Source organism: Lucilia sericata, unplaced genomic scaffold (assembly GCF_015586225.1).
Source record: "Lucilia sericata isolate MDLA Ls3-8-SP2 unplaced genomic scaffold, ASM1558622v1 Contig000393F_arrow, whole genome shotgun sequence".
Lineage (NCBI taxonomy): Eukaryota > Metazoa > Arthropoda > Insecta > Diptera > Calliphoridae > Lucilia > Lucilia sericata.
In genome coordinates this window covers 56470-65779 of record NW_023994411.1, presented here as the reverse complement: position 1 = coordinate 65779, position 9310 = coordinate 56470, and positions in this window count along the sequence as shown.

The window sequence follows — 9310 nt, the reverse complement described above, 5'->3', positions numbered from 1 at the left end:
TATAGTCGACTAAGTATATAGTCTAGTATATAGTCTGTAATCTAGACTAGACTATAGTCTATAATTTAGCCTATAGTCGACTCACTATTACGGAGCATAGTCTGCCGTCTGGACTATAGTCTAATCCATAGTCTAGCCTCTACTTCAGTATGTGGTCTAGTCTATAGTCTAGTCTATAGTCTAGTCTATAGTCTAGTCTATAGTCTAGTCTATAGTCTAGTCTATAGTCTAGTCTATAGTCTAGTCTATAGTCTAGTCTATAGTCTAGTCTATAGTCTAGTCTATAGTCTAGTCTATAGTCTAGTCTATAGTCTAGTCTATAGTCTAGTCTATAGTCTAGTCTATAGTCTAGTCTATAGTCTAGTCTATAGTCTAGTCTATAGTCTAGTCTATAGTCTAGTCTATAGTCTAGTCTATAGTCTAGTCTATAGTCTAGTCTATAGTCTAGTCTATAGTCTAGTCTATAGTCTAGTCTATAGTCTAGTCTATAGTCTAGTCTATAGTCTAGTCTATAGTCTAGTCTATAGTCTAGTCTATAGTCTAGTCTATAGTCTAGTCTATAGTCTAGTCTATAGTCTAGTCTATAGTCTAGTCTATAGTCTAGTCTATAGTCTAGTCTATAGTCTAGTCTATAGTCTAGTCTATAGTCTAGTCTATAGTCTAGTCTATAGTCTAGTCTATAGTCTAGTCTATAGTCTAGTCTATAGTCTAGTCTATAGTCTAGTCTATAGTCTAGTCTATAGTCTAGTCTATAGTCTAGTCTATAGTCTAGTCTATAGTCTAGTCTATAGTCTAGTCTATAGTCTAGTCTATAGTCTAGTCTATAGTCTAGTCTATAGTCTAGTCTATAGTCTAGTCTATAGTCTAGTCTATAGTCTAGTCTATAGTCTAGTCTATAGTCTAGTCTATAGTCTAGTCTATAGTCTAGTCTATAGTCTAGTCTATAGTCTAGTCTATAGTCTAGTCTATAGTCTAGTCTATAGTCTAGTCTATAGTCTAGTCTATAGTCTAGTCTATAGTCTAGTCTATAGTCTAGTCTATAGTCTAGTCTATAGTCTAGTCTATAGTTTTATAGTTTAGTCTATAGTCCGTAATTTAGTCAAATAATACTTTAGTCTGGTTTATAGTCTATAGGTTTATAGTCTGTTCTATAATTTGGACTAGTCTATTGTCTATCCTATAGTCTGGTCTATTGTCTAGCCTATAGTTTGGTCTATAGTCTAGTCTATAGTCTGGTCTATAATCTAGTCTATAGTCCAGTCTATAGTCTGGTCTGTAGTCTAGTCTATAGTCCAGTCAATAGTCTAGTCTATAGTCTACTCTAGTCAATAGTTTAGTCTATAGTATGTACTGTAGTCAAGTCTATATTCTAAATTATAGTCTAGTATAAAGTCTTAACTATAGTCTTGTCTTTAGTCTGGACTGTAGTCTAGTCTTTAGTTTGGTCTATAGTTTGGACTATAGGACAATATTTACTATTGTCCGGACCCTACTCCAGTCTGTAGTCTGGACCATAGTCTAGTTTTGTCAATCGTTTATTGATAAAGATTTAGTTCCTCTTTTTCAAAATTCCCCCACTGTGCTCAATCTTGTTAAATTTTTTTGAAATTTTTTTTTTCACGAAACTCAGTTATGGTGCGAAAAGTTCACTATTTGTTTTTTTTTTAATTTTATCAAGAGAATAAACTCTTTTTAATAAATTCAAATGTAAATTAATATTTTGCAATAACTTTGTTTTCCAACATGCTACTTGCTGTGTGTTTCGTATTTATGCTGTTGTTGTTCTTTGCTTTTTTATTCATGTCTGGTAACCACAATTTGTTATTTTTCAAAAACATTTTTCAAAAAGTTATGTTGTTGGCAGTAATGTTGGTGGTGGTTTAATTATTAAATCAAGAAACTTATTTCATTTTATTCCTTCTGTCATAATACAATTTTCCAACCACTTTCTCTGGTGTGCTATTTACTTTTTCTTTATTTTGTATACCCTACACCAATATAGTGTAGGAGTTCGTATTCCAATTCTTGATTCAAATGTACCTGCAGAATGTCGTGTTAACCTTCATAAATAAGTTACTTAATTGGACAGCAATCGTGCAAAATTCTATTGTTTGAACTAGTAAGGTATCATAAGGCGGGGAATGTTTTCACTTGTTTTTTTCATGTATAAGTGGGTGTGAGTATTATTACGAATACACAGGTAAAAAAAGTCAACCAACTAATTGAAAGCATATCAGCAAACAAATAAAAATGATAAAAAACAAAACAGCCACAGAATACAAAAAACAAACTTTTTTAAACAATATTTTGCGTTATGTTTTTTTTTTGTTCAATAATTAAATAGAGATAACAAAGGCATAATAAAAAAGTTGTGATTTTTATGGGTGGGATTTGTAATTGTCAATACAATTATATTCTGAAAAGGAGGGCAGACTGAAAGTTTATTGTGATATTGACAAAATCAAATAACGATTTTATTAAAAACCGAGTTCAACGTTTTAATATTTGAAATAAAGAATGAAATGAAATATTTAAAGAAATGACATTAGTAGAAAGCTAATTTGTTATTGGATTCATGACCTTTGTTCTATTTTAAATATAATTTCAAGTTGACCCTTTTCCATTTATATTAGCTGACTTTAAAATTCTTCTGTATAAAAAAATTTTATATTTGCTTTCGACTTAATATAATTGAAGTTAATTTACGTCGTAACAAAATGTGACCACAATACATCAGTTTGTTGTAAAATTTTATATTTTTTAACAAAAAAAATATATATATAAACATATTAATTATAAACAGGGTTTTTAAAACAATCTCATATACTTTTTTAAATAAAGTTGATGTTATGTTTCTATATATACATACATATGTAATTAATTATTATACTGTAATTTCATTATGAATAATACGTACAAATGTATATCATCAATATATAATACACCTTTCACTAAATTATAGTCAAAACCCATGGACAATAAAGTCTACAGATTAAACTACAAATAAAACTACCAACTAGAGTATATTCAAGACTGTAGTATAACACCCAAGATTATAGATTAGATTATGTTAATATACTTTACGCTAATCAAGATTATAAACTCACTTATAGTCAACAATTTAGACTGTGTTTAGGACTATAGACTATATAGTAAAGACTAGGCCATAGTCCAGAATATAGACTATAGTCCAGACAATAGACTAAACTATGGCAAAGATAATAGAATAGACTTTTGTCAATATTATAGTCTAGACAATATTCAGGACTACAGAACAGACTGTAGTCTAAAATGTAGACTAAACTGTAGTCAAGAGTATTCACAAGACTATAGACTAAACTTCAGATGGAACTATATACTAAACTGTAGACAAGACTATAGGCAAGATTATATGCAAGACTGTATCTGAGACAAGAGACTATATAATAATCAAGATTATAGACTAGAATATACTATAGTCAAGACTATAGACTAGACTACAGTCAATACTATAGACTATACTATAGTCAAGACTATAGACTATACTATAGTCAAGACTATAGACTATACTTAAGTCAAGACTATAGACTATACTATAGTCAAGACTATAGACTATGTTATAGTCAAGACTATAGACTATACTATAGTTAAGACTATAGACTATGCTATAGTCATGACAATTGACTATACTATAGTCACGACTACAGACTATACAATAGTCATGACTATAGACTAAACTACAGTCAAGACTAAAGACTATACTATAATCAAGACTATAGACTTTACTATAGTCTATACTATAGACTTTACTATAGTCTATACTATAGTCAAGAATATAAACTATACTATAGTCAAGACTATTGACTATACTATAGTCCAGAATATAGACTATACTATAGTCAAGAATATAGACCATGCTGTAGTTAAGACTATAGACTAGGCTACAGTCAATACTGTAGACTAGACTACAGTCAAGACTATGTGCTAGACTACAGTCAAGACTATAATCAAGTATACAAGACAATATTCAATACTAAAGACTAAACTTTAGTCCAGACTATGGACTATACTATAGTCAAGACTATAGACTATACTAAGTCAAGATTTTAGATTAAACTATAGTCAAGACTTTAGACTAAACTATAGTCAAGACTATAGACTATACTATAGTCAAGACTTTAGACTATACTATCGTTAAGACTATAGACTATACTATAGGCAAGACTATAGTATAGTCAAGACTTTAGACTATAGTCAAGACTTTAGACTATACTATAGTCAAGGCTTTAGACTATACTATAGTCAAGACTATAGTCTATACTATAGTCAATACTATAGACTATACTATAGTCAAGACTATAGACTATACTATAGTCAAGACTATAGACTATACTATAGTCATGACTATAGACTATACTATAGTCAATACCATAAACTATTCTATAATCAAGACTATAAACTATACTATAGTCAAAACTATAAACTATACTATAGTCAAAACTATAGACTGTATATATAGTCAAAAATATATACTATGCTGTAGTCAAGACTATAGACTAGACTATAGTCAAAACTATAGACTATACTCAAGACTATAGACTAGGCTATAGTCAAGACTACAGACTAGGCTATAGTCAAGACTACAGACTAGGCTATAGTCAAGACTGGACTACAATCATTACTATGTACTAAACTACAGTCAAGACTATAGTCAAGTAGACAAGACAATAGTCAATACTATAGACTAAACTTTAGTTAAGAATATAGACTATGCTATAGTCAATACTGTAGACTATACTATAGTCAAGACTGTAGACTATACTATAGTCAAGAATATAGACTATACTATAGTCAAGACTTTAGACTATACTATAGCCAAGACTATAGACTAAACTATACTCAAGACTATAGAGTAGGCTATAAACAAGGCTGTAGACTATACTAAAGTCAAGACTTTAGACTATACTATAGCCAAAACTATAGACTAAACTATACTTAAGACTATAGAGTAGGTTATAGTCAAGGCTGTAGTCATAGACTTAAAACTGACACTAAATAGTCTTGACTACAGAATAGACTACAGTCAATACCATAGGCTAGACTATAGCTATGATTATAGTCTAGACTATTGCCAAGACTATGGACTAGACCATAGGCAATACTATAGAATATACTGTAGACAAGACTATCGACTAAGCTATAGTCAATACAATAGACTAGACAATAGTCAAGACTATGGATTAAACTATACTCAAGACTATAGACTAGACTAAAGTTAAGGCTCTAAACTAGACATTAGGCATTAGTCAACACTGTAGACTATAACCATTTATAGCCAATATTATATTCTACACTATAGCCAAGACTATGTACTAGACTGTAGGCAATACTATAGAATATACAATAGACAATGCTATTGACTAAACTACAGTCAAGTTAATAGACTAGACAATAGTTAAGACTATAGACTAAACACTACTCAAGGCTTGACTATAGCCAAGGCTCTAAACTAGACATTAGGCAAGGCTATAGTCAAAGACTTAAAACTAGACGATAGTATTGTCAATACTATAGCCAACTATAGTCAAGGTTATATTCTAGACTATAGCCTATAGAATATACTATAGATAAGACTATGAAGATTAGATTATAGTCAAGGTTATAGACTATACTATGATCATGACTATGAACTTAACTATATTCAAGACTAGAATAAACTGTAGTCGGAACTATAGACTTAACAATTGTCCAGACAAGACTAAATATTAAGATTATAATTAACACTACAGACCGGACTATAGTCTGATTACGCTAAAGTCAAGACTGCAGACTTTCCATTAGTCCATAGTCCAGACTTTCCACTAGTCCATAGTTTTTCTTTTTTTAACGACTCACAAAGTAATTTAGTACCGAATGATAAAACCATACTTTTACATATAACTAAGCTCATCACGAACGCACTGTAGAATAAAAGGATAGTACAATATAATGCGTAATATGTCTACTTCTTCATTTCCCTGAAGAATTTCATTTGTCATTTGAAAAATAAAGACCCACTAAAACACAAGTTCATGTCATCGTGATAAATACAACTAAGTAGAGCTGTCAAAAACCCAAATAGTCATACACTTCCTGCCATTTCTACTACAATCTTTTATAAATTATTTTATTTACGAAAAATTCTCACAACAACAAACTCCCCAGAAATATTAAAAAAAAAATAAGGAATAGAAAAATAATATTTTAAAATTCTTCGAATACAACACGATATTAAAATATACATATATAACAGAGAATATGTGCTATGTAGTATTTGGTATTTATAACCCAACTAACAATAACAACAAATTAGTTTGTGTATGTGTTTGTGGCAAAAGAAAAAAATATATATATAAAATAAAATATCTTATTTTCTAATGCCATAATATATATTAATTTGTTTTTGTTTTTCTTCCCATGATTGTTCCTATATTCATCTCAATTTTGTGTCGATTCATGGATATTTGTTTTTCAGTTTTTTTTTTTTTGGCTTTTCTCGAAGGATAAAAACGACACGACACACTCATACAAAAATTTGTTGCGGCATAAACGTGACTAAAATTTCTAAAATATAAATTACGTTAAATTAAGGTTTTCAAAATAACACAAATATTTTATGATTTTCAAACAACATGAAATTCAACTTGAACGCTTGCTCCCCCAAAAAAAAATATATACACATTTTTTATTTTTCAGGCTGATGTTGTTTGGAATAAAGTAGAAATGGTTCCTCTCGGAAAATGAAACGTCTGTTTGGGAATATTTAAAACAAATAACATTTTCTCTTTATTTTTCATTCATTTTAGCCTGGTCACGGCTTATGTAATTCAACTGCTATTGTATATTAACTGGGAATGAAATGATTCAATAGGGAGCCATCGCGCACCGTAAACAAAGTAATATAATTTTATAATTTAACAGAAATACCAAAACAAAAAAAAAATAAAAACAAATAAAAAAATCTCATTTTAAATTAAATAAATTTTTATATGGGCACAAGGAAAATAATGTTATTGGTTGAAATAAAATTAAGAAAAAAAAAACATAACCTCTTTGGCAAAAGAATTTACAATGTGTGAAAGTTGGGTAGGAGGTGAAAAATATCTAAATAAAATATAGTGGAGTGTTATTATATATCCTGTATCCTGATTACGACATTTCAACTCACACAGTGATGTCCATAAACTTATTTATTTTAAACCTAGTCTATAAACTAGAAACTAAACTATAGTCTAAATTCTCGTCTATAGCCTATAGTATAGTCTATAATCTCATCTATAGTCTAGTCTATGGTCTTGCTTATAGTCCTGTCTATAGTCTTGTCTATAGTCTAGCTTATAGTGTAGTCTATAATCTAGTCTATGGTCTAGTCTATAGTCTAGTCTATAGTCTAGTCTATACTCTAGTCTATGGTCAAGTCTATAGTCTAGTCTATAGTCTAGTCTATGGTCAAGCCTATACTCTAGTCTATGGTCAAGTCTATAGTCTAGTCTATAGTCTAGTCTATGGTCAAGTCTATAGTCTAGTCTATAGTCTAGTCTATAGTCTAGTCTATAGTCTAGTCTATAGCCTAGTCTATAGTCTAGTCTATAGTCTAGTCTATAGTCTAGTCTATAGTCTAGTCTATAGTCTAGTCTATAGTCTAGTCTATAGTCTAGTCTATAGTCTAGTCTATAGTCTAGTCTATAGTCTAGTCTATAGTCTAGTCTATAGTCTAGTCTATAGTCTAGTCTATAGTCTAGTCTATAGTCTAGTCTATAGTCTAGTCTATAGTCTAGTCTATAGTCTAGTCTATAGTCTAGTCTATAGTCTAGTCTATAGTCTAGTCTATAGTCTAGTCTATAGTCTAGTCTATAGTCTAGTCTATAGTCTAGTCTATAGTCTAGTCTATAGTCTAGTCTATAGTCTAGTCTATAGTCTAGTCTATAGTCTAGTCTATAGTCTAGTCTATAGTCTAGTCTATAGTCTAGTCTATAGTCTAGTCTATAGTCTAGTCTATAGTCTAGTCTATAGTCTAGTCTATAGTCTAGTCTATAGTCTAGTCTATAGTCTAGTCTATAGTCTAGTCTATAGTCTAGTCTATAGTCTAGTCTATAGTCTAGTCTATAGTCTAGTCTATAGTCTAGTCTATAGTCTAGTCTATAGTCTAGTCTATAGTCTAGTCTATAGTCTAGTCTATAGTCTAGTCTATAGTCTAGTCTATAGTCTAGTCTATAGTCTAGTCTATAGTCTAGTCTATAGTCTAGTCTATAGTCTAGTCTATAGTCTAGTCTATAGTCTAGTCTATAGTCTAGTCTATAGTCTAGTCTATAGTCTAGTCTATAGTCTAGTCTATAGTCTAGTCTATAGTCTAGTCTATAGTCTAGTCTATAGTCTAGTCTATAGTCTAGTCTATAGTCTAGTCTATAGTCTAGTCTATAGTCTAGTCTATAGTCTAGTCTATAGTCTAGTCTATAGTCTAGTCTATAGTCTAGTCTATAGTCTAGTCTATAGTCTAGTCTATAGTCTAGTCTATAGTCTAGTCTATAGTCTAGTCTATAGTCTAGTCTATAGTCTAGTCTATAGTCTAGTCTATAGTCTCTAGTCTAGTCTATAGTCTAGTCTATAGTCTAGTCTATAGTCTAGTCTATAGTCTAGTCTATAGTCTAGTCTATAGTCTAGTCTATAGTCTAGTCTATAGTCTAGTCTATAGTCTAGTCTATAGTCTAGTCTATAGTCTAGTCTATAGTCTAGTCTATAGTCTAGTCTATAGTCTAGTCTATAGTCTAGTCTATAGTCTAGTCTATAGTCTAGTCTATAGTCTAGTCTATAGTCTAGTCTATAGTCTAGTCTATAGTCTAGTCTATAGTCTAGTCTATAGTCTAGTCTATAGTCTAGTCTATAGTCTAGTCTATAGTCTAGACTGACTATAGACTAGACTATAGACTAGACTATAGACTAGACTATAGACTAGACTATAGACTAGCTATAGACTAGACTATAGACTAGACTAGACTAGATATAGTCTAGTCTATAGTCTAGGTCTATAGTCTAGTCTATAGTCTAGTCTATAGTCTAGTCTAGTCTAGTCTATAGTCTAGTCTATAGATAGCTATAGTCTAGTCTATAGTCTAGTCTATAGTCTAGTCTATAGTCTAGTCGACTAGTCTATAGTCTAGTCTCTAGTCTAGTCTATAGTCTAGTCTATAGTCTAGACTATAGCTAGTATAGTCGACTATAGAGTCTATAGTCTAGTCTATAGTCTAGTCTATAGTCTAGTCTATAGTCTAGTCTATAGTCTAGTCTATAGTCT